Genomic DNA, 23,712 nt, shown 5'->3' on the forward strand with positions numbered 1-23,712 from the left:
CATAGGATAGGGAGTGAGAAGGTGTGTGCGTATGACAGAGACAGGGTGAGTGACAGTGAAGAGCCCTATAGACTTCCTAGGCTCATGCTCGCCCTGAATTTCTCTTGTAAACGCCCATATCTCTTAAAGTGAAGGCAGAAGGACGTTCAGCACCTGGCCAGGCTTTCTATGTATTAATTTACATAGACATTTTAATATGAAATATAAATAAATGTCTTAGACAATAGATACTATTTTATACTACTAATCAATAATTAAAACTTTATGTGGCTGATGCTACAGCAGCGTGCCGCGAATGCCAATTAGCAAATCCCGCGGCCACTCCAAAAGCGCCTTTGCGCCCTCTCCCTCTAATCGAGACCCCACTTGAAAGAATTGGGATGGATCTCGTCAGGCCATTAGATCAGTCAGCACGGGGATATCGCTTTATTTTAGTCCTGGTAGACTATGCAACGCGATATCCGGAAGTAGTGCCTCTCGCCTCTCCGCAATATCTCAGCACGTAGTATAGCAGAGGTGCTCTTCGGCTTTATCTCCCGGGTTGGGATTCCGAAAGAAATCCTGACAGACCAAGGCACCACATTCATGTCACGCACACTGCGTGAGCTGTATGGGTTACTGGGGATTAAGTCTATCCACACCAGCGTCTATCACCCACAAACAGATGGCTTAGTAGAACGGTTCAATCGAACTCTCAAAAATATAATTCGGAAGTTCGTAAGCGAAGATGCACGTAATTGGGATAAGTGGCTCGAGCCCCTGTTATTTGCAGTACGAGAGGTCACGCAAGCCTTCCCAGGGTTTTCACCATTTGAATTGCTATATGGACGTAAGCCGTGTGGCATTTTGGACGTACTACATGAAAACTGGGAGGAGGGACCTTCACCTAATAAAAACGAAATTCAATACGTTCTTGACCTGCGCGCCAAACTCCACACACTCATGCACCTAACCCAGGAGAATTTGCGGCAGGCGCAAGAACGTCAAGTCCGACTGTACGACAGGGGCACGCGCCTTAGGGAGTTCACACCAGGAGACAAAGTACTCGTATTACTGCCCACGTCGAGCTCCAAATTGGTCACCAAGTGGCAAGGGCCCTTCGAGGTCACACGGCGAGTCGGGGATGTCGACTATGAGGTGAGGCGAATGGACGGGGTGGGGCATTGAAAGTTTACCACCTCAATCTATTAAAACGTTGGAATGAGGAGGTCCCCGTGGCGTTGGTGTCAGTAATTCCGGAGAAGGCAGAGCTGGGGCCAGAGGTTCAAAAAAGAAAATTGACATCGCCCACCTCTCCAGTCCCCTGTGGAGACCACCTCTCCCTGACCCAGCTCACGGAGGTAGCCCAGTTGCAGAAAGAATTTTCCGACGTGTTTTCACCCCTCCCCGGCCGCACCCACCTCATAGAACACCACACTGAGACGCCCCCAGGGGTGGTAGTGCATAGCCGCCCTTACCATCTGCCCGAACACAAAAAAAAGGTGGTCCGGTATGGACTTGAAGCCATGCTCGAAATGGGCATAACTGAGGAGTCCCACGGCAACTGGAGCAGCCCAGTGGTCCTGGTCCCCAAGACTGATGGGTCGGTCCGGTTCTGTGTGGACTATAGGAAAGTCAACGCGGTGTCTAAATTTGACGCATACCCAATGCCTCGCATTGATGAGTTGTTCGATTGATTAGGCGCTGCTGGTTTTTATTCAACGGTGGATTTAACGAAGGGATATTGGCAGATCCCCTTGACTCCTCTATCCCGAGAGAAAACGGCCTTTTCCACACCATTTGGCTTACACCAGTTCATCACACTTCCTTTTGGGCTGTTTGGAGCGCCCGCGACGTTCCAGAGGCTTATGGACAGAGTCCTCCGCCCCCACGCCACCTACGCAGCCACGTATCTGGATGACATTATTATTGATAGTAATGACTGGCCGTGGCACCTTGAACACCTTAGGGCCGTCCTAAAGTCACTGAGGCGGGCAGGTCTCACAGCCAACCCAAAGAAATGTGCAATTGGGCGGGTGGAAGTACGATATCTGGGTTTCCACTTGGGCCATGGGCAGGTGCGTCCCCAAATTAATAAGACGGCAGCGATTGCGGCCTGCCCAAGGCCCAAGACTAAAAAGGGGGTAAGACAGTTCCTGGGGCTGGCTGGCTACTATCGGAGGTTCATACCTAATTATTCGGATGTCACCAGCCCGCTGACTGATCTCACTAAAAAGGGAGCACCAGATCCGGTCCAGTGGACGGAGCAATGCCAACAGGCTTTCTCTAAGGTAAAGGCTGCACTGTGTGGGGGACCACTGTTACACTCCCCTGACTTTTCTCTCCCCTTTATTTTGCAGACAGATGCATCGGACAGAGGGCTGGGGGCCGTTCTGTCCCAGGAGGTGGAGGGGGAGGAGCGTCCCATGCTATACGTTAGCCGGAAGCTGTTGATGCGGGAAGGCAGGTACAGCACGATTGAAAGAGTGCCTAGCCATCAAGTGGGCGGTCCTCGCCCTCCAGTACTACCTGCTGGGACGCCCTTTCACCCTCTGTTCGGACCATGTGCCCCTCCAGTGGCTCCACTGCATGAAGGATGCCAACGCGCGGATCACCCATTGGTATCTTGCACTCCAGCCATTTAAATTCAAGGTGGTCCACAGGCCAGGGGCACAGATGGCGGTGGCGGACTTCCTTTCCCGTCAAGGGAGGGGAGTCAGCTTCAGGCCGGACGGCTCCCCGGCCTGAGTCGGGCGGTGGGGGTATGTGGCAGTGGGGGCGTGGCCGAGCGTCAGTCTGTGAATGGAGGGCGGAGTCAGGGAAGGTGAGTGGTCATGTCACTACACCTGTTATCAATTAACGTGTGTTTGTGTGTCTCCTTCAGTGACTGCGCCTGATAAAAGGAGGGTGAGAAGGGGAGGACGGCGTCGAGGGCTTGCTACTAGCCTGTGTGTGTATATGTGTGTGTCTGTGAGAGAGAGTGTGTCTAAGTTGTGTGCAGTAAAGCAGCAATAAAGCAGAGAACAAATTGCAAACAACCGCCTGCCGTGCTTCTGTGCTCCACCCACACCAGAGTCTTCCTACACTCATATACTACATTGGCTGTCACCTTGATACCCCTATGCTGTGGGTTGCTATGGTAGCTTTCAAACAGAAACGGGAACAACATATGTTTCCTTTGGGTTAATCATGGCTCTGACCATACCATCCGGTAGTCAACAAAATGTGTCAATAAAGTAAGGGATGCATTTATTTGATGGCTGAGGAGATTAAATATGGAGACATCATAATGATGACTTTTTTTTTACCTTTTATGAACATCAATATAGCAGTTACTGTGCACAAATACTGTATACAAATAGAAGAAGACAATCCCAAATCAGAAAAAGCTGGGATGTTATGGAAAATGCAAATTTAAAAATAAAAAAGCAGCGATTTCTCATCTCATCTCATTATCTCTAGCCGCTTTATCCTTCTACAGGGTCGCAGGCAAGCTGGAGCCTATCCCAGCTGACTACGGGCAAAAGGCGGGGTACACCCTGGACAAGTCACCAGGTCATCACAGGGCTGACACATATGGCCCTTTTCCACTACCCTTTTTCAGCTCACTTCAGCTCGCTTCAGCTCGCTTCAGCCCGACACGGCTCGCGTTTCGACTACCAAAAACCAGCACGACTCAGCTCGTTTCAGCCCTGCTTAGCCCCTAAAACTCGCACCGTTTTGGAGTGGGGCTGAAGCGAGCCAAGCCGTGCCGAGTGAGGTTGGGGGCGTGAGCAGACACTCCCCTGTGCACTGATTGGTGAGGAGGAGTGTCCTCACACGCCCACACACGCCCCGCGAGCGCGCTGGGATCTGTAAACACCGTAAACCCGGAAGAAGAAGAATTACGAATTACGAGAATTTCTGAAGCCTTATGCGCCTCGCCTCATCTATACGCTCTTGCCAGTATCTGTCCGCGTTGTCGGTGACAACAAGCCACAGCACCAAGACCAGCAACACTAACGACTCCATGTCCTCCATGTTTATTGTTTACTCTCCGGGTCGTGAGACTACCGCTTAAAAGATCACTGAATCAGTGACATACAGAGCATCGTGCACGAGTTCGCGGAGCGCAAGGCTCGTCGTATGCCCTTCAAATAATGCGCGCAGTAGGCTATTGATGTTTTATTATGAGCCATGTACAGTATGTCGCCTAATGTTTTTTTGTTTCTGAGTTACATGTTCGTTTGAAGGACTTAATGTACAAAATAACATAGTTGCACCCCGGAGTGTTGAAATTGGTAAACACAGTGCATTCAGTGAGGTTTGCACCGCCCTCCTTTTATTTCTGACTCTTCCTGTCACCGTTGCAACCTCTGAGCGCTCATTCGTATGCCCTTCAAATAATGTGCGCAGTATAGGCTATTGATGTTTTATTATGAGCCATGTACAGTATCCTAATGTTTTTTGTTTCTGAGTTACATGTTCGTTTGAAGGACTTGATGTACTAAATAACATAGTTGCACCCGGTAGTGTTGAAATTGGTAAACACCGCAGTTGCGGACATTTTGTAGCCTAAAATGATGTTATGATAAGCTTTAATAAAGGGCCCGGTCATTTGCCCCGCCCCGGCTCTGACTTGTTCCGCCACTGTCACTGATGTCACTGTTTGCGCTGCTTAACGACATCACGTGACGTCCACCCACTTTCGCTAACTCCACCCAATGTGTCCACCCACTTCCAGCCAGCACGGTTCAGCGCGGTTGTAGTCGAAATGCAACTCCAACAGCCCCGCTCAGCCCGACTCGGCACGGCACGGCTCAGCCGCGTTTGTAGTGGAAAAGCGGCAATAGACAACCATTCACACTCACGGTCAATTTAGAGTCACCAGTTAACCTAACCTGCCTGTCTTTGGACTGTGGGGGAAACCGGAGCACCCGGAGGAAACCCACGTGGACAACATGCAAACTCCACACAGAAAGGCCCTCGCCGGCCATGGGGCTCGAACCCAGGACCTTCTTGCTGTGAGGCGACAGCGCTAACCACTACACCACCATGCCGCCCGCAGCGATTTCTAAATTTACTTTAACTTTTATTTCATTGCAGACAGAATGAATCCAAGATATTTCATGTTTTGTCTGGTCAACTTCATTTCATTTGTTAATATACAACCATTCCTGTATGCAACACATTCCAAAAAAAAGTTGGGATGGGGGCAATTTAGGGTTCGTAATGAGGTAAAACAACTAAATAATGATGTGATTTGAAACAGGTGATGTCAACAGGTGATTGTAATCATGATTTGGTACAAAATCAGTATTTAGGAAAGGCCTAGTCTTTGAGGAGCAAAGATGAGAAAATTATTGAAATGTTTAAAAATAATGTTCCTCAAAGAAACATAGGAAGGGATTTGGATATTTCACCCTCTATGGTGCATCATATTATTAAACAACTCAAGGAATCTGGAGGAATTTTGGTGCATAGGTTCAGGGTGCAAGCCTAAGCTGAATATCCGTGATCTCCAATCCCTCAGACAGCACTGCATCAAGAACCATCATTCATCTACAGCTGATATAACCACATGGGTTCAGGATTACTTTGGCAAACCTTTGTCAAGCACTACGATACAGAGTTACATCCACAAATGCCAGTTAAAACTTTACTATACAAAAAGGAAGCTTTATGTTAGCTGTGTCCAGAAGCGTCATTGACTTCTCTGGGCTCAGAGATATCTGGGATGGACCATCACACAGTGGAAACGTGTATTAGAGTCAGATGAATCAGTATTCGAGGTCTATTTTGTAAGAAATGGATGCCATGTGCTCTGGACTAAAGACGGAAAGGACCATCCAGACTGTTACCAGTAACAATTACAAAAGCCAGGGTCCGTCATGGTATGGGGTTGTGTCAGTGCCCTTGGCAAAGGTAACTTACACTTCTGTGATGGCAGCATTAATGCAGAAAAGTACACTGAGATTTTGGAGCAATATATGCTGCCTTCAGGATGACATCTTTTCCAGAGATATTTCAACAAGACAATAGAAAACCACATTTGTGCGAAATGACTTTAAATTTGTGCTAAAAGATTTTTGTGTGAAATGACTGTAAACCTTCTGCACACATTACAAAGGCATGGCTGTGGAAGAAGAGGATGCCTGTCCCCTCTGTCCCCAATAGAGAATGTGTGGTGAATTTTGAAATGAAACATTAAAACAATGACCCCTGTACTGTTGCACACCTTAAGACCTGTTTGCAGGAAGAATGGGACAAAATAACACCTGAAACACTTCATCACTTGGTGTCTTCAGTCCCTAAACATCTTTCGAATGTTGTAAGAAGGAATGGCAACATTACAATGTGGTAAATGCTTTACCTTCACAACTTTTTGTGAAATGTGTTGCAAGAATCAATGTTGAAATAAGTGTTTATTTTGAAAAAAAAATCATGAGGTTAAACATCAAATAATGTGCTGTTGTATTGTTTTGAGTCCAATACAGGTCAAAGATTATTTACAAATCCTTGTTTTCAGTTTTAACTTCAATTTCAACACAGCATCCCAACTTTTTCTGGTTTGAGGTCAAGAGCTCACCGAGTTAGAGTGAAGTAAGGCTATGCAGGGCATTGGAGGTGAGAAGCAAGATTTTGAACTTAATACAGGGCAGAACCAGTAGCCAGTGTAGCTGAGAGAGGATGAGGGTGATGTGAGCAGAATGCTTGGTATGGGTGAGAACTCTGGCTGCAGTGTTCGGAATATACTCTACCTTTGGTAATAATTATGCAGTGAGGCTTATAAAGAGGAAATTGCAGTAATCAATATGATGCATAATAAAAGCATGGACCAGAGTTGGCACATCATTACTAGTTAGGACAGGCGAAGATGAACAATGATACAGAGATGAAGAAGAAGAAGCCTTTCTTTGTCATGCATAAACTAAAGCACAGACTTAAGCACACAGTGAAATTTGTTCTCTGCATTTAACCCATCTGAAGCAGTGAACACACACATGCACACACAAGTGAGCAATGAGCACACACACATACCCAGAGCAGTGGGCAGCTACACTACAGCACCCAGGGAGCAACTGGGGATTAGGTGCCTTGCTCAAGGGCATTTCAGCCCAACCTCAGGCAATGGCTGCCCCATGTTAACCTAACTACATGTCTGTGAACTGTGGGGGAAACCGGAGCACCTGGAGGAAACCCCCGCAGACACGGGGAGAACAAGCAAACTCCACACAGAAAGGCCACTGGGCTCAAACCCAGAACCTTCTTTCTGTGAGGTGACAGTGCTAACCACTACACCACCATGCTGACCAGATGAAACTTTTGTGAGGGACTTGACATGTAGATCGTAATGAAGTGATAGGTCAAATACTACACCAAGATTTCACATGATGAGAGCAGGCTTAAAAAGCACACCATCAATACTAACAGAAAAATCAGAGGATTTAGATAGTAGGGATTCGGGGGGCGACCAGTAAAACTTCAGTTTTATCTGTGTTTAACTCAAGAAAGTTATACTGCATCCAAAGCTTTAAATCGGAGATACAATCAGTTAGTGAACTAGGCGGGGAGTATGTACAACCCCGATTCCAAAAAAGTTGGGACAAAGTACAAATTGTAAATAAAAATGGAATGCAATGATGTGGAAGTTTCAAAATTCCATATTTTATTCAGAATAGAACATAGATGACATATCAAATGTTTAAACTGAGAAAATGTATCATTTAAAGAGAAAAATTAGGTGATTTTAAATTTCATGACAACAACACATCTCAAAAAAGTTGGGACAAGGCCATGTTTACCACTGTGAGACATCCCCTTTTCTCTTTACAACAGTCTGTAAACGTCTGGGGACTGAGGAGACAAGTTGCTCAAGTTAAGGGATAGGAACGTTAACCCATTTTTGTCTAATGTAGGATTCTAGTTGCTCAACTTTCTTAGGTCTTTTTTGTCGTATCTTCCGTTTTATGATGCGCCAAATGTTTTCTATGGGTGAAAGATCTGGACTGTAGGCTGGCCAGTTCAGTACCCGGACCCTTCTTCTACACAACCATGATGCTGTAATTGATGCAGTAGGTGGTTTGGCATTGTCATGCTGGAAAATGCAAGGTCTTCCCTGAAAGAGACGTCGTCTGGATGGGAGCATATGTTGCTCTAGAACCTGGATATACCTTTCAGCATTGATGGTGTCTTTCCAGATGTGTAAGCTGCCCATGCCACACGCACTAATGCAACCCCATACCATCAGAGATGCAGGCTTCTGAACTGAGCGCTGATAACAACTTGGGTCGTCCTTCTCCTCTTTAGTCCGGATGACACGGCGTCCCTGATTTCCATAAAAAACTTCAAATTTTGATTCGTCTGACCACAGAACAGTTTTCCACTTTGCCACAGTCCATTTTAAATGAGCTTTGGCCCAGAGAAGACATCTGCGTTTTTGGATCATGTTTAGATACGGCTTCTTCTTTGAACTATAGAGTTTTAGCTGGCAACGATGGATGGCACGGTGAATTGTGTTCACAGATAATGTTCTCTGGAAATATTCCTGAGCCAATTTTGTGATTTCCAATACAGAAGCATGCCTGTATGTGATGCAGTGCCGTCTAAGGGCCCGAAGATCATGGGCACCCAGTATGGTTTTCCGGCCTTGACTCTTACGCACAGAGATTCTTCCACATTCTCTGAATCTTTTGATGATATTATGCACTGTAGATGATGATATGTTCAAACTCTTTGCAATTTTACACTTTCGAACTCCTTTCTGATATTGCTCCACTATTTGTTGGCGCAGAATTAGGGGGATTGGTGATCCTCTTCCCATCTTTACTTCTGAGAGCCGCTGCCACTCCAAGATGCTCTTTTTATACCCAGTCATGTTAATGACTGTGGCAGCGGGGGCGTGGTCAAGCACCGGTCTGTGACAGGAGGGCGGAGTCAGGGAAGGTAAGTGGCAGAATCACTTCACCTGAGAGCAATTAACCTGTGTTTGTGTGTCTTCCCAGTGACCGCGCCCTATATGAGGAGGGAGAGCGAGAGCAGAGGGAAGCTCTCCCTGGAACCAGACACCGAGTGTGTGTGTCTGTAACAGTAACTCTTAGTGGTTAGACTGAAAATTTTGGCAATAAAACCGAGTTGCAAACCTGATCTCTGTCCTGCCGTCCTCTGTGCTCCACCCACACCTAGGGAAGGCTACAGTGGTGCCGAAACCCAGGACATGGAGCACCAACCCAGCAGCCCCATGGAATCCTCCCCGTTCACCGACCTGGTCCACGCCCTCGCCACGGCTCAGCAAAGCCAGCACCAGGCGCTCGTCACACTCCGAAAGGAACAAGAGCGGCGCTTCGATGCCCTGGTGCCGACTGGCCTACGCCGACCTTCGCCGGGCTGTCCTTCAGCGCGTGGGGCGCACGCCGGAGCAGCAGCGCCAGCGCTTCCGCGCGCTGCGGATGGAGGAAGTCGGCAGCCCGTTCGCGTTCGGCCAGCAGCTCCGGGACACCTGCTGGCGGTGGCTGAGGGCCGAAGATCGCGACGCCAAGGGAATCGTCGATCAGGTGGTACTGGAACAGTTCATCGCCCGCTTACCAGCAGGAACCGCGGAGTGGGTCCAGTGCCACCGCCCGGCGTCGCTGGATCAGGCAGTCGAGCTGGCGGAGGATCATCTGGCGGCTGTCTCGGAGGCAGGACAGCAGATGACGACATCTCTTCTCTCCTCTTCTCTCTCTCTCTCTCTCTCCCCCCTCCTCCTGTGTCCCGTCCTCGCCCCATTCCCCCACCGCGGAGGCGGGGGCCGGCACCACCCCTGCCGGCCCACCGCACCCGCGGTGCCCTCCCATTTCTCCCTTCTGTGTCTGTCTCTCCCCCACCTCAGGTGAGTGAGCCCCAGATCACCGGTGCAGAGGGGAAGCCTGGGCCGGTTTGCTGGCGCTGCGGGGAACCGGGCCACCTTCAACAACAGTGCACAGCAATGTAAGTGGGCGCGGTGGTTCGGATCCCCGACGCGCCAGAGGCTGCCCTCGATCGGGCTGGAGCGTATCGCATACCGGTGAATATCCAAGGGGCTACATATCAGGCGTTGGTGGATTCTGGTTGTAATCAGACCTCAATTCGCCAAAGCCTGGTGCAAAACGAGGCATTGGGGGGAGCACAAGGGGTGAAGGTGTTGTGTGTGCACGGGGATGTTCACCGCTACCCTTTGGTGTCGGTCCACATTATTTTCAGAGGGGAAAAATTTATAGTGAAGGCGGCGGTTAATCCTCACCTTACCCACTCTTTAATTTTGGGGACTGATTGGCCGGGATTTCGGGGTTTAATGACGCGCCTAGTAGAGAGTGGGTCCTGCCAGTTGACGGGGGGGTCCCGGGGTCGTTTTGGCGGGAGCAGCTGTCGCAGAGCCGTCTACGTCATCTCTGCGTCAGGGTGAGAAGCCACCGGCTCCTCCTCTCTCTATCGGGGAATCCCTCGCGGATTTCCCATTAGTAGGGGAAGTAGGGGAAGGACGCCACCCCGTCCTTCCCCTACTTCGCGATTATGAAGGATAGGTTATACCGAGTGACGCAGGACACTCAAACTAAAGAGCGAGTCACGCAGCTTTTGATTCCAAAGAGCCGTCGGGAATTGGTATTCCAGGCGGCTCACTTTAATCCCATGGCTGGACACTTAGGGCAGGATAAAACACTAGCCCGAATAATGGCCCGATTCTATTGGCCGGGGATTCGCGGCGATGTCCGTAGGTGGTGTACGGCATGCCGCGAATGCCAGTTAGTAAATCCAGCGGCCATTCCAAAAGCGCCATTGCGCCCTCTACCGTTAATCGAGACCCCGTTTGAAAGAATTGGGATGGATCTCGTAGGGCCATTAGATCGGTCAGCACGAGGGTACCGCTTTATATTAGTTCTAGTGGACTATGCAACGCGATACCCGGAAGCAGTGCCTCTGCGCAATATCTCAGCACGCAGTATTGCAGAGGCACTCTTCCGCGTCATCTCCCGAGTTGGAATCCCGAAAGAGATTCTGACTGATCAAGGCACTACGTTTATGTCACGAACACTACGCGAACTGTATGGGTTATTGGGGATTAAGCCGATCCGCACCAGTGTATATCACCCACAAACGGACGGTTTAGTGGAACGGTTCAACCGCACCCTCAAAAATATCATTAAGAAATTCGTAAGTGAGGACGCACGTAATTGGGATAAGTGGCTCGAACCCTTGCTGTTCTCAGTGCGAGAGGTCCCCCAAGCCTCCACGGGGTTCTCCCCATTCGAATTATTATATGGGCGTAAGCCGCGCGGCATCCTGGACGTGCTGCGGGAAAATTGGGAGGAGGGACCTTCACAAAGTAAGAATGAAATTCAGTACGTTATGGACCTGCACGCAAAACTCCACACGCTCACCCAACTAACTCAGGAGAATTTGCGGCAGGCCCAGGAACGGCAAGCCCACCTGTACAACAAGGGTACGCGCCTTAGAGAGTTCACACCGGGAGATAAAGTACTCGTACTCTTGCCCACGTCGAGCTCCAAATTAATCGCCAAGTGGCAAGGACCCTTTGAGGTCACACGGCGAGTCGGGGATGTCGACTATGAGGTGAGGCGAACAGACGGGGGGGGCGCTACAGATTTACCACCTCAATCTGCTCAAACTCTGGAATGAGGAGGTCCCCGTGGCGTTGGTGTCGGTAGTTCCGGAGAAGGCGGAGCTGGGGCCGGAGGTTCAAAAATGGAATTTGGCATCACGTACCTCTCCGGTCCCCTGTGGAGACCACCTCTCCCCGACCCAACTCACAGAGGTCGCCCAGTTGCAGGCCGAGTTTTCGGATGTGTTCTCGCCCCTGCCCGGTCGTGCTAACCTCATAGAACACCACATAGAGACACCCCCGGGGTGGTAGTGCGTAGCCGCCCTTATAGACTACCCGAACACAAAAAAAGGTGGTTCGGGAAGAACTTCAGGCCATGCTCGAAATGGGCATCGTCAAGGAGTCCCACAGCGACTGGAGCAGCCCGGTGGTCTTGGTTCCCAAGGCCGACGGCTCGGTCCGGTTCTATGTGGACTATAGGAAAGTCAATGCGGTGTCTAAATTCGACGCGTACCCAATGCCTCGTATTGATGAGCTGCTCGATCGACTAGGCACGGCTCGCTTCTACTCGACACTGGATTTAACGAAGGGATATTGGCAGATCCCCTTGACTCCATTATCCCGGGAGAAAACGGCCTTTTCCACACCGTTCGGCTTACACCAGTTCGTCACACTTCCGTTTGGGCTGTTTGGGGCGCCCGCTACGTTTCAGCGGCTGATGGACAGGGTCCTCCGGCCCCACGCCACCTATGCGGCCGCCTACCTGGACGACATTATCGTTTATAGTAACAACTGGCAGCAGCACCTGTAACACCTGAGGGCCGTCCTTAGGTCGCTGAGACGGGCGGGACTCACTGCCAACCCAAAGAAGTATGCGATTGGGCGGGTGGAAGTACGGTATCTGGGCTTCCACTTGGGCAACGGGCAGGTGCGTCCCCAAATTAATAAGACAGCAGCGATTGCGGCCTGCCCGAGGCCCAAGACCAAAAAGGGGGTGAGACAGTTCCTGGGGCTGGCTGGCTACTATCGTAGGTTTATACCTAATTATTCAGACGTCACCAGCCCGCTGACTGACCTCACTAAAAAGGGGGCGCCAGATCCGGTCCAGTGGACGGAGCAGTGCCAGCGGGCTTTCTCGGAGGTAAAGGCTGCACTGTGTGGGGGGCCACTTTTACACTCCCCTGACTTCTCTCTCCCTTTTATGTTACAGACAGATGCGTCAGACAGAGGGCTGGGGGCCGTTTTGTCCCAGCAGGTGGAGGGGGAGGATCGCCCGGTCCTATACATCAGCCGGAAGCTGTCAGTGCGTGAGGGGCGCTACAGCACGATTGAGAAGGAGTGCCTGGCGATCAAATGGGCGGTCCTCGCCCTCCGGTACTACCTGCTGGGGCGCCCTTTCACCCTCTGTTCGGACCACGCGCCCCTCCAGTGGCTCCACCGCATGAAAGATGCCAACGCGCGGATCACCCGTTGGTATCTGGCGCTCCAACCCTTTAATTTCAAGGTGGTCCACAGGCCGGGGGCGCAGATGGTCGTGGCGGACTTCCTCTCCCGTCAAGGGGGGGGGGGGAGTCGGCTGCAGGCCGGACGGCTGCCCGGCCTGAGTCGGGCGGTGGGGGTATGTGGCAGCGGGGGCGTGGTCAAGCACCGGTCTGTGACAGGAGGGCGGAGTCAGGGAAGGTAAGTGGCAGAATCACTTCACCTGAGAGCAATTAACCTGTGTTTGTGTGTCTTCCCAGTGACCGCGCCCTATATGAGGAGGGAGAGAGAGAGCAGAGGGAAGCTCTCCCTGGAACCAGACGCCGAGTGTGTGTGTCTGTAACAGTAACTCTTAGTGGTTAGACTGAAAAGTTTGGCAATAAAACCGAGTTGCAAACCTGATCTCTGTCCTGCCGTCCTCTGTGCTCCACCCACACCTAGGGAAGGCTACAATGACCTATTGCCAATTGACCTAATGAGTTGCAATTTGGTCCTCCAGCTGTTCCTTTTTTGTACCTTTAACTTTTCCAGCCTCTTATTGCCCCGTCCCAACTTTTTTGAGATGTGTTGCTGTCATGAAATTTCAAATGAGCCAATATTTGGCATGAAATTTCAAAATGTCTCACTTTCGACATTTGATATGTTGTCTATGTTCTATTGTGAATACAATATCACTTTTTGAGATTTGTAAATTATTGCATTCCGTTTTTATTTACAATTTGTACTTTGTCCCAACTTTTTTGGAATCGGGGTTGTAGTGCGATAGAACTGCAGATAATCTGCACAGCAGTGAAAGTTAAGGCCATGGCTATGAATAATCTGACCAAAGGATAAGCTGTAGGTTAGAAAGAGAAGGGGCCCAAGAACTGATCCCGGAGTTACCCCACACACAACAGGAGAGGTGGAGGACTTGACCAAATGTGATAAACTGTTTGGGGTTTTTTTAAGATACCTGAATAGTTGATGTCAGTGATACCAATAAAGGAAAGACAGGAAATTAGGTCATCATGACTAACAATGTCAAATGCTGTACTTAAGTCATGGAGGAGGAGGATATTGAGCGACCTACTATTGGCAGACTGTAGGACATCATTAACAATGCACAGAAGAGCTGTCTCGGTGTTGTGCTGTGTACGGAAGCCAGATTGAAAAAGCTCATAGAGTGTATTATCATTAAGAAAAACAATATGTAATCAGCTGCACTGTATATTCGTTTTGTTAAGAAACTGCCATAAAATATTTCAATGAGGGTTCAAATTCGAAATCCAGCCAACTATGCCTCTTGGTCAAGTAAGATACAACTTTTCAACTTTACATTTTATGTACTTTTATTGAATATTTTGGCATAAAACTTCTCAGATATATTCAGTGGCATATATGTAATATGTTTTTCCTCAAAACCGTCAATTAGAAGCTTATAATTCAAAAGCCTCAAGAGTGATAAAGGGCATTTTGGGCCACACGAACAAGCAGGTGCTCTGAACTGTCAGTTGTTCCTGAGAACCAAGGTCAAAGGCTGCTCATCTCCTGATTGTTGGAGATAGCCCTAAGGTGTTTTTATTTTCCTTTCTTCACACATCGCACCTTTTGCAGCTGCATTCATTTCAATTGGGGGGGGGGGACAAAAAGCCAAATGCCTATATTAAGGCTGTGAACCTTGTATATGAAGAATATCATCACAGAACCAATCAGACCCAGTTCCACTTGTCAGTCACTTTGACTCACTGTAATACTCAGAGCAGAGCCTACATGCCTACAGCCTTTATACAGCCAGTTGGTTGTGGGATGACCTACCAGAGACATCATCATCATCATCAATGATGAGTGGAAGAAGAGGCGTGTGGCTCGGCTGAGGCTGAATTGATAATGATGAGAGACAAAAGACTCAAAAAGACATGTAAGGCTATACATTTTCAACAAAGACAGCAGATAAAACTGATCTATATCCAATACAATAGACCAAGCAAAGCTCTGGGTACCAAAACAACTTAAGTAAAATTTGATGACGAAAGGAATGGACCACTGGGTTTACTACGGTAGTTAGCCTGATATTCCATTTTCACTGGTAATAAACACTTTTTTTTTCACACAACTGAAAAACACACTGGCAATTTTTATCAACTCAGCAGGTAGTCTGTGTGATGGAGTTAAAAAGTACAAAAACACATACTGGAACAAAGACTTAGAAATAAGATAAGATAAAGATTAACCAATAATATAGGTATGGAATGAGAAGAGTGTGGAAAAAAGGAACTGTGGTCTATGTATTTTACTGGTGGTATTTAATCCCAGTAAAATCAATTCATCTGTGTTATTTGACTTACAGGAACAGCAGAGTCATTTCTGAAGTGTAAAGAACCACACACTGTCAAAGCCACAGGAACTGAATGGCTACAATTCAGTGCAATCTGACAGAACATCACCATAAGACATAGTGAGCATCTGGTGATGTCTGCGAGTCGTTAACTTCAGGCAGTCATCATCTGCCAACCAACTTGTACAACCCCAATTCCAAAAAAGTCGGTTGTGCTGTGTAAACTGTAAATAAAAACAGAATGCAATAATTTGCAAATCATGGAAACCCCATGTTTCATTGAAAATAGTACAAAAACACCATGTCAAATGTTGAAACTGAGAAATTTTTTTTTTTGAAAAATATATGCTCGTTTTGAATTTGATGTCAGCAACACGTTTCAGAAAAGTTGTGACAGGGGCATGTTTACCACTGTGTTGCATCACCTCTACTTTTAACAGCACTCTGTAAACATTTGGGAACTGAGGAGACCAATTGCTGTAGTTTTGAAAGAGAAATGTTGTCCCATTCTTGCCTGATATACAATTTCAGTTGCTCAACAGTTCGGGTCTCCTCTGTCATATTTTGTGCTTCATAATGCGCCAAATGTTTTAAATGGGAGACAGGTCTGGACTGCAGGCAGGCCAGTTTAGTACCCAGACTCTGTTACTGCAGAGCCATGGAGTTTTGATATGTTCAGAAAGCAGTTCAGGGGGGCATCGTGGCTCAGGTGGATAAGACGCCATACCATAAATCCGGGGACCCGGGTTTGATTCCGACCCGAGGTCATTTCCCGATGTCTCTCCCGCTCATTTCCTGTCTCTACACTGTCCTATCCAATAAAGGTGAAAAAAGCCCCCCCAAAAAAATCTTTAAAGAAAGCAGTTTGGTATTGTCCTGCTGAAAGAAGGAAGGCCTTCCTTGAAAAAGATTTTGTCTGGATGGCAGCATATTGCTCTGAAACGTGTATATATCATTCAGCATTAATGATGCCTTCCCAGATGTACAAGCTACCCATGTCATGTGCACTAATGCACCCTCATACCATCACAGATGCCGGCTTTTGAACTGTGCACTGATAACAAGCCGGATGATCCCTCTCCTCTTTAGCCTAGAGGACGTAGTGTCCATGATTTCTAAAAATAATTTCTACTTTTGATTCGTCAGACCTCGGGACGATTTTCCACTTCGCCTCAGTCCATCGTAAAAGAGCTCGAGCCCAAAGAAGGTAGCGATGTTTCTGGATATTGTTATATCTGGTTTTAACTTGCATTTGTGGATTCAGTAATTAACTGTTTTCACAGACAATGGTTTTCTGAAGTGTTCCTGAGCCCATACAGTCATTTCCATTACAGACACATGTCTGCTTTTAATGCAGTGTTGCCTGAGGGCCTGAAGATCACAGACATCCAATGTCAGTTTTCATCCTTGTCTCTTGCATACAGAGATTTCTCCAGATTCTCTGAAACTTTTAATGATATTATGTATCGATGTGATCCCCAAATTCTTTGCAATTTTACATTGAGGAATGTTATTCTTAAATTGTTGCACTGTTTGCCCACGCAGTCTTTCACAGAGCGGTGAACCCCTCCTCATCTTTACTTCTGAGTGACTCCGCCTCTCTGGGCTGCTCTTTTTTATACCCAATCATGTTACTGACCTGTTGCCAATTAACCAAATTAGGGTTTTTTAGCATTACACAACTTTTTCAGTCTTCTGTTGCCCATGTCCCAACTTTTCTGAAATGTGTTGCTGACATCAAATTCAAAATGAGCATATAGTAAAAAAAAAAATTCTCAGTTTCAACATGTGATATGTTGTCTTTGTACCATTTTCAATGAAAAACAGGGCTTCCGTGATTTGCAAATCTTCACATTCTGTTTTTATTTAGGTTTTACGCAGTGTCCCAACTTCTTTGGAATTGGGGTTGTAAAAAACTATATGTGATTATGTTTATTTAGCTAAATATTTTTGCTTCCGGGGCGGCACGGTGGTGTAGTGGTTAGTGCTGTCGCCTCATAGCAAGAAGGTCCGGGTTCAAGCCCCGTGGCCGTCGAGGGTCTTTCTGTGTGGAGTTTGCATGTTCTCCCCGTGTCCGCGTAGGTTTCCTCCGGGTGCTCCGGTTTCCCCCACAGTCCAAAGACATGCAGGTTAGGTTAACTGGTGACTCTAAATTGACCGTAGGTGTGAATGTGAGTGTGAATGGTTGTCTGTGTCTATGTGTCAGCCCTGTGATGACCTGGCGACTTGTCCAGGGTGTACCCCGCCTTTCGCCCGTAGTCAGCTGGGATGGGCTCCAGCTTGCCTGCAACCCTGTAGAACAGGATAAAGCGGCTAGAGATAATGAGATGAGATGAGATTTTTGCTTCCCTGAACTGATAGTGACTATGTTGGAAAGGTCTGTGATTTCTACATGGTTCACTCAATAAAAATGTTAAAGCTGACATTTTCTGCTTTATGTTGCATATAGTTTATGTTCATGTTCTGCTTAATGTTGCATATAGTCAATTATGACAGTAGTGGTTCAAAGTAGGGTCCAGGCACCCCAGGGATCTGGGAAGCATAGAGAGGGAGTCTGTGAGTTTTTAATTTTTTTAAATTTTGTTACAGTGGTGGAAAATACAATGCACATTAACAAAGTTATTACATTTAGGGGTCCAAGCACAAAAGTCAACTCAGATCTAACATGTTCTATTGGTGGAACGTTCAGCAGAAAGCTCCAAAAATATTTTTTACAAATTTCAAAATTCGTGAAATAAATCCATGCTGACGGGGTCCATACAATTTATTTTACCATTAATGGTGTCTCTGGCTACAAAAGGTTTGCAAACCCCCAGTGTAAGGCACATATATGATATAAGGCAAGAGAGTGAGAATGGAGAAATAAGGATAAGTAAGCAAGAAAAAACATGATGACAAACACCCAAAACAGATTCATTGGTATACACTGTATTCTACCAGTCTTCGGAAGTGTACTAGATGGATTAACACCATTCGTCCAAAGGATATTCCTTCAGTTGATGACCTAAATGATGATGGCGTTGGACAGTGCTGTCTAACACTGATCCAAAATCTCTCATAGGTGATCAATTGGGTTGAGAACTAGTGAATGTTAAAGCCATGACATATGATTTACATTATTTTTATCCTCATCAAACTAGTTAGTGAGCCCTCGTGCACTGTGCATGGGAATATTGTCATCCTAGAAGAGAGTACTCCCTTCAACACAGAATATTCCATCATAGGTAATCAGTCAGAATAACTTTGCATTCATTTCCGGTGACCTTTAATTCTAAGGGGACAACTAGACCAAAACCATGCCATCAAAATGCCCCACTATAATAATCCTTTGATTTGTCACTCATTTGTATGCTTTCAACCACCACTTGAATGATTCATGAGTTTGATTTTTAACCTATTTTTGTCCAATTACAAATTACATTCTTCTGTATCAGCACTGATTCCATCCATCCATCCATCCATCCATCCATCCATCCATCCATTATCTGTAACCACTTATCCCGTGTAGGATCGCAGGCAAGCTTGAGCCTATCCCAGCTGACTATGGGTGAGAGGTGGGGTACATCCTGGACAAGTCATTGCCAGGTCATCACAGGGCTGACACATAGGCCAAGTTTACATTAGACCGTATCTGTCTCGTTTTCTTCGCGGATGCACTGTCCGTTTACATTAAAACACCTGGAAACGCCGGGAAACGGGAATCCGCCAGGGTCCACGTATTCAATCCAGATCGTGTCTGGTCCGGTGCTGTGTAAACATTGAGAATACGCGGATACGCTGTGCTGAGCTCTAGCGGGCCTCGTCATTGGACAATGTCACTGTGACATCCACCTTCCTGATTCGCTGGCGTTGGTCATGTGACGCGACTGCTGAAAAACGGCGCGGACTTCCGCCTTGTATCACCTTTCATTAAAGAGTATAAAAGTATGAAAATACTGCAAATACTGATGCAAATACTGCCCATTGTGTAGTTATGATTGTCTTTAGGCTTGCCATCCTTCCACTTGCAAGTGGTAAGTGATATGCGCTGGGATCACACACACAGCGGCTCAGTCCTGAATCACTGCTCGTGCGCTATACTCGCGCGCTCTGTGAGCTGCGCAGGGCCGGAGTGCGCACCCTCCAGAGGGCACTCGCTGTTCAGGGCAGAGTGATTTGGAGCGCAGGATGCCTGCGGAGCCGAGCGTATCCGTGTATTGGTGTTGCTGTGTGCACGCGAATCGTGTATTGGTGTTGCTGTGTGCACACTAATCGTTTTAAAAACGTTAATCTGATGATCCGCTCTAATGTAAACCCCACCATAGAGATAAACATCCATTCACACTCACATTCACACCTATGGTCAATTTAGAGCCACCAATTAGCTTTAACCTGCATGTCTTTGGACTGTGGGGGAAACCGGAGCACCCGGAGGAAACCCACACAGACACGGGGAGAACATGCAAACTCCACACAGAAAGGTCCCTATCGGCCACGGGCCTCGAACCCAGGACCTTCTTGCTGTGAGGCAACAGTGCTAACCACTACACCACCGTGCCACCCGCACTGATTCCATATGTTGACAAAACAGCACATAAAACAACCTGCATGTTTTTGTCCAAAGCAAACAGGCACAATGAGTGTACCATTCTAGCTGGACAATTATATTTTATTATTGTCAATGTCTTCATCTCATCTCATTATCTCTAGCCACTTTATCCTGTTCTACAGGGTCACAGGCAAGCTGGAGCCTATCCCAGCTGACTACGGGCGAAAGGCGGGGTATTGTCAATGTCTTAAAAAAAGAAAAAAATTAAAGTTGCACTTTATGAGCAGGCATTTCAAATTTAAGGAAAACCAACGTAAGGTGTCCTAGTTTTTGGAGCCACACTTATATACTTATCCTTTGTCAATATATCACAGTATATGATAAGATTTCTGGCACATATAGCTTAGTGTGTTGAAGCATTTAACTGAAACCCAGCACAGATTTTCAGACAAGGCTGCCGAATCAGTTCCTCTGGAGTGAACATTTTTGTGCTTTGGCTGCTTTAAACGATTTTCATTCCGGCTGCCTTTGGCCTAACTTGTTGAAAGAATTATTTAATTTTATATAACTCTCTGTTCCATCTGGTTAAAACTCTGGATTTCTGACAGCCATTAAAAGGTCTTGAAATAAAGTGGTTCAATGTCAGCACTTTGCTGCACGTGGTACAAATTGCTTTAGGAGCTCTGTTGAGCCCTGTGGAAAATTGAATCCGGCTGAATGAAATGGGCTTAAAAATACTGCGATTTTTAAACAATAAAGTAAAGGTTAGTGGGCTTCATTTATTTCTAGCCTATGAAGGATGGAGAGAGTTGGCGTGTATTTCAAGTTCTGTCAAAAGACAACCAATATAAAGGAGAAGATTGCGATTATTTACAGACTCCTAAGGTTAATGCACACGTCAACTTTTTCTGACGCATTTTAGTCATCTATCTCAGGGAACAAATGTCCAATGTTTCAAGCTACTCCAGCTTTGTGAAGAACAAGACTCATATCTGCCAAAATACGGCATCTTGCACAATCTTGTAGTGCTAAGTGTCTATTAAAATCATAATGTACTATGATGTTATGAATAGGAAAGATCCAAGTGTTGGTACAGTAATGACACTCATTACACCAATATGGGGAAGCACACTAAACAGAATTATGCTGTTTATTTACTGTCATACTGTTTCATGTTATGCTTTTAAAAACATAAAACTGTGTTGTAATTACAACTGGCACAACTTCAACTATGCAATGAGTCATAAAATAGTAACAGACAGAAACCAAAAAGCCAACAAATGAATAAACAAGAAGAGCTTGTAATGAAAGAAGTAAACATCCTTAAAATAAAACTCTGAACTGCACGCTACAGTACACACACAAAAACGATGAGAATGGAGACTGGGTTGGTGGTTAGTAATCCGACACGGCAGAGCAGTGGAAACTCCACGAGGACGAGGTGGAATGGGACGTGACAGATCGTCCCCACCCCAATGTTCCACTGACATTGTTGTTCACATGAGCATTAGTTTATTTGAGAAAAAAATAAAGTGATTTGTTGCTGTATTTCTGTCGGTAATGGTAATAAGACATGCTGTGGTTTAGAAGTGAGTTCGGACGGAAATGTTATCTCAGTGATTTTGAACGTGGCATGGTTGTTGGTGCCAGATGTGCTGGTTTGAGTATTTTTATAAACTGTGAATCGCTGGGTTTTTCACACACAACAGTTTCTAGCGTTTACACAGAATGGTGCAAAAAACAAAAACTTTCAGTGAAAAGCAGTTCTGCAGGTGGAAACATGAGATAGAGATGAAAGAGAGGTCAGAAGAGAATAGCCACACTGGTTTGTGCTGACAGGAAGGCTACAATAATCCAAATAATGACTCTTCACAACCGGGGTGAGCAGAAAAGCAACTTAGAATGCTTAGTACATCGAACCTTGAGGTGGACGGGCGACAACAACAGAAGACCACATCGGGTTTTATTTTTGTCAGCCAAGAACATGAATCTGAGGTTACAGTGGGCAGAGGTGCAGAGAAACCGGAGAGCTAAAGATTAGAGAAACATTGCCTTGTCTGTATCTACATGAGTTTATGGAGTGCGCTGATGCCACATGATTGGCTGATTGTCTAACTGCATGAATGAACAAGTGGCCAGTGAGTGGCGGCACGGTGGTGTAGTGGTTAGCACGATCGCCTCACAGAAAGAAGGTTCCAGGTTTGAACCTAGCAGCCAGCGAGGGCCTTTCTGTGTGGAGTTTGCATGTTCTCCTCGTGTCTGCGTGGGTTTCCTCCGGGTGCTCCGGTTTCCCCCACAGTTCAAAGACATGCAGGTTAGGTTAACGTGGGGCAGCCTTGGGCAGAAGTGCCCTTGAGCAAGGTACCGAACCCCTGACTGCTCCCCGGGCGCTGTAGTGTGGCTGCCCACTGCTCTGGGTGTGTATGTGTGTGTGTGTGTGTGTGTGTGTGTTCACTGCTTCAGATGGGTTAAATGCAGAGGATGAATTTCACTGTGCTTGAAGTGTCCATGTGACAAATAAAGGTTTCTTCATCTTCTTCTTTGTAAATGGCGTATTTCAAATAAATTGCTGTACGTGTCACTTATGTGTCCATACATAATTGAAATACAGGACACCTTGTTTACAATTAAAATGTATTAAAATAGTATTAAAATTTATTTAACCGCAGTGCGAGTTGAGCCAGTTTAAACCAAGATTTTAGAATGCACAACCACACACAATTTGCCACACACACACTTTCTGTAGCTCATGTAAAAAAATTTAAAAAATAATAATAAAAAGATTTCGCAGCGCGAGGTCTCATGTCTCATCCAGTTTCTGTCGGTGACCCTCCGCTACAGCTGAACAAGCACACTTTGCATTTTCTCTGTAGAAATGCAGTCTAGTTACAGCTTGTGCTTTTGTTTTTGCATCATTGTGCCATTTATATGCAACACAATGAGGCATACCTATTTAAAAACTGATAAAATCGGTAAAATACTTGTAAAACTAGCAAAACTATGATGTAAACAGAGAATAAAAACAGCTGAGTTGCTCCAAGCGACTGCTACCTGACATCATCCCCACCGCAGGAAGCCCATCTGACATTTTAAAGAAAATTCATATTTCTCGCACACTGTTTGGTCTCCATAAATGAAAGTTTGATTTTTGAAATCTGCGACTACTTTTACTTAAAATAAGTTTGAGAATAAATCCGCTGGGGGATCCCTTTAACTCTCATCTCATCTCATTACTGTAGCCACTTTATCCTGTTCTACAGGGTCGCATGCAAGCTGGAGCCTATCCCAGCTGACTACGGGCGAAAGGCGGGGTACACCCTGGACAAGTCGCCAGGTCATCACAGGGCTGACACATAGACACAGACAACCATTCACACTCACATTCACACCTACGGTCAATTTAGAGTCACCAGTTAACCTAACCTGCATGTCTTTGGACTGTGGGGGAAACCGGAGCACCCGGAGGAAACCCACGCGGACACGGGGAGAACATGCAAACTCCACACAGAAAGGCCCTCGCCGGCCACGGGGCTCGAACCCAGACCTTCTTGCTGTGAGGCGACAGCGCTAACCACTACACCACCGTGCCACCATCCCTTTAACTAAAATTCATAAAATAAGTCAAAAATAACTGATAACTAAACCTAATTTGCCAACACAATATACATTATAAATTAATACAGCCTCAGTTCAGGCATATAAGTGTACATTCACCATGGCCTGAAGTCCTCCTCTCATAAAAACAAAGCACTATCATTAAAGAATTGCTGCAACAATGTCAAAACAATGCGATGACATCGGCTTTCTGCTGAACAGCCACTTCTGGATGCTGACGCATCAGTCACACGCCGGCCA

The 23,712-nt window shown here is 46.7% G+C and overlaps 1 protein-coding gene across 2 annotated transcripts in view; it reads right to left on the reverse strand.

Moving 5' to 3' along the window:
• Positions 1–23,712, reverse strand: part of osbpl10b (oxysterol binding protein-like 10b) — a 120,993-nt gene that overhangs the window by 85,785 nt on the left and 11,496 nt on the right. The window lies entirely within an intron of this gene.

The sequence above is a fragment of the Neoarius graeffei genome, chromosome 5 (assembly GCF_027579695.1).
Source record: "Neoarius graeffei isolate fNeoGra1 chromosome 5, fNeoGra1.pri, whole genome shotgun sequence".
In the NCBI taxonomy this organism is placed as follows: domain Eukaryota; kingdom Metazoa; phylum Chordata; class Actinopteri; order Siluriformes; family Ariidae; genus Neoarius; species Neoarius graeffei.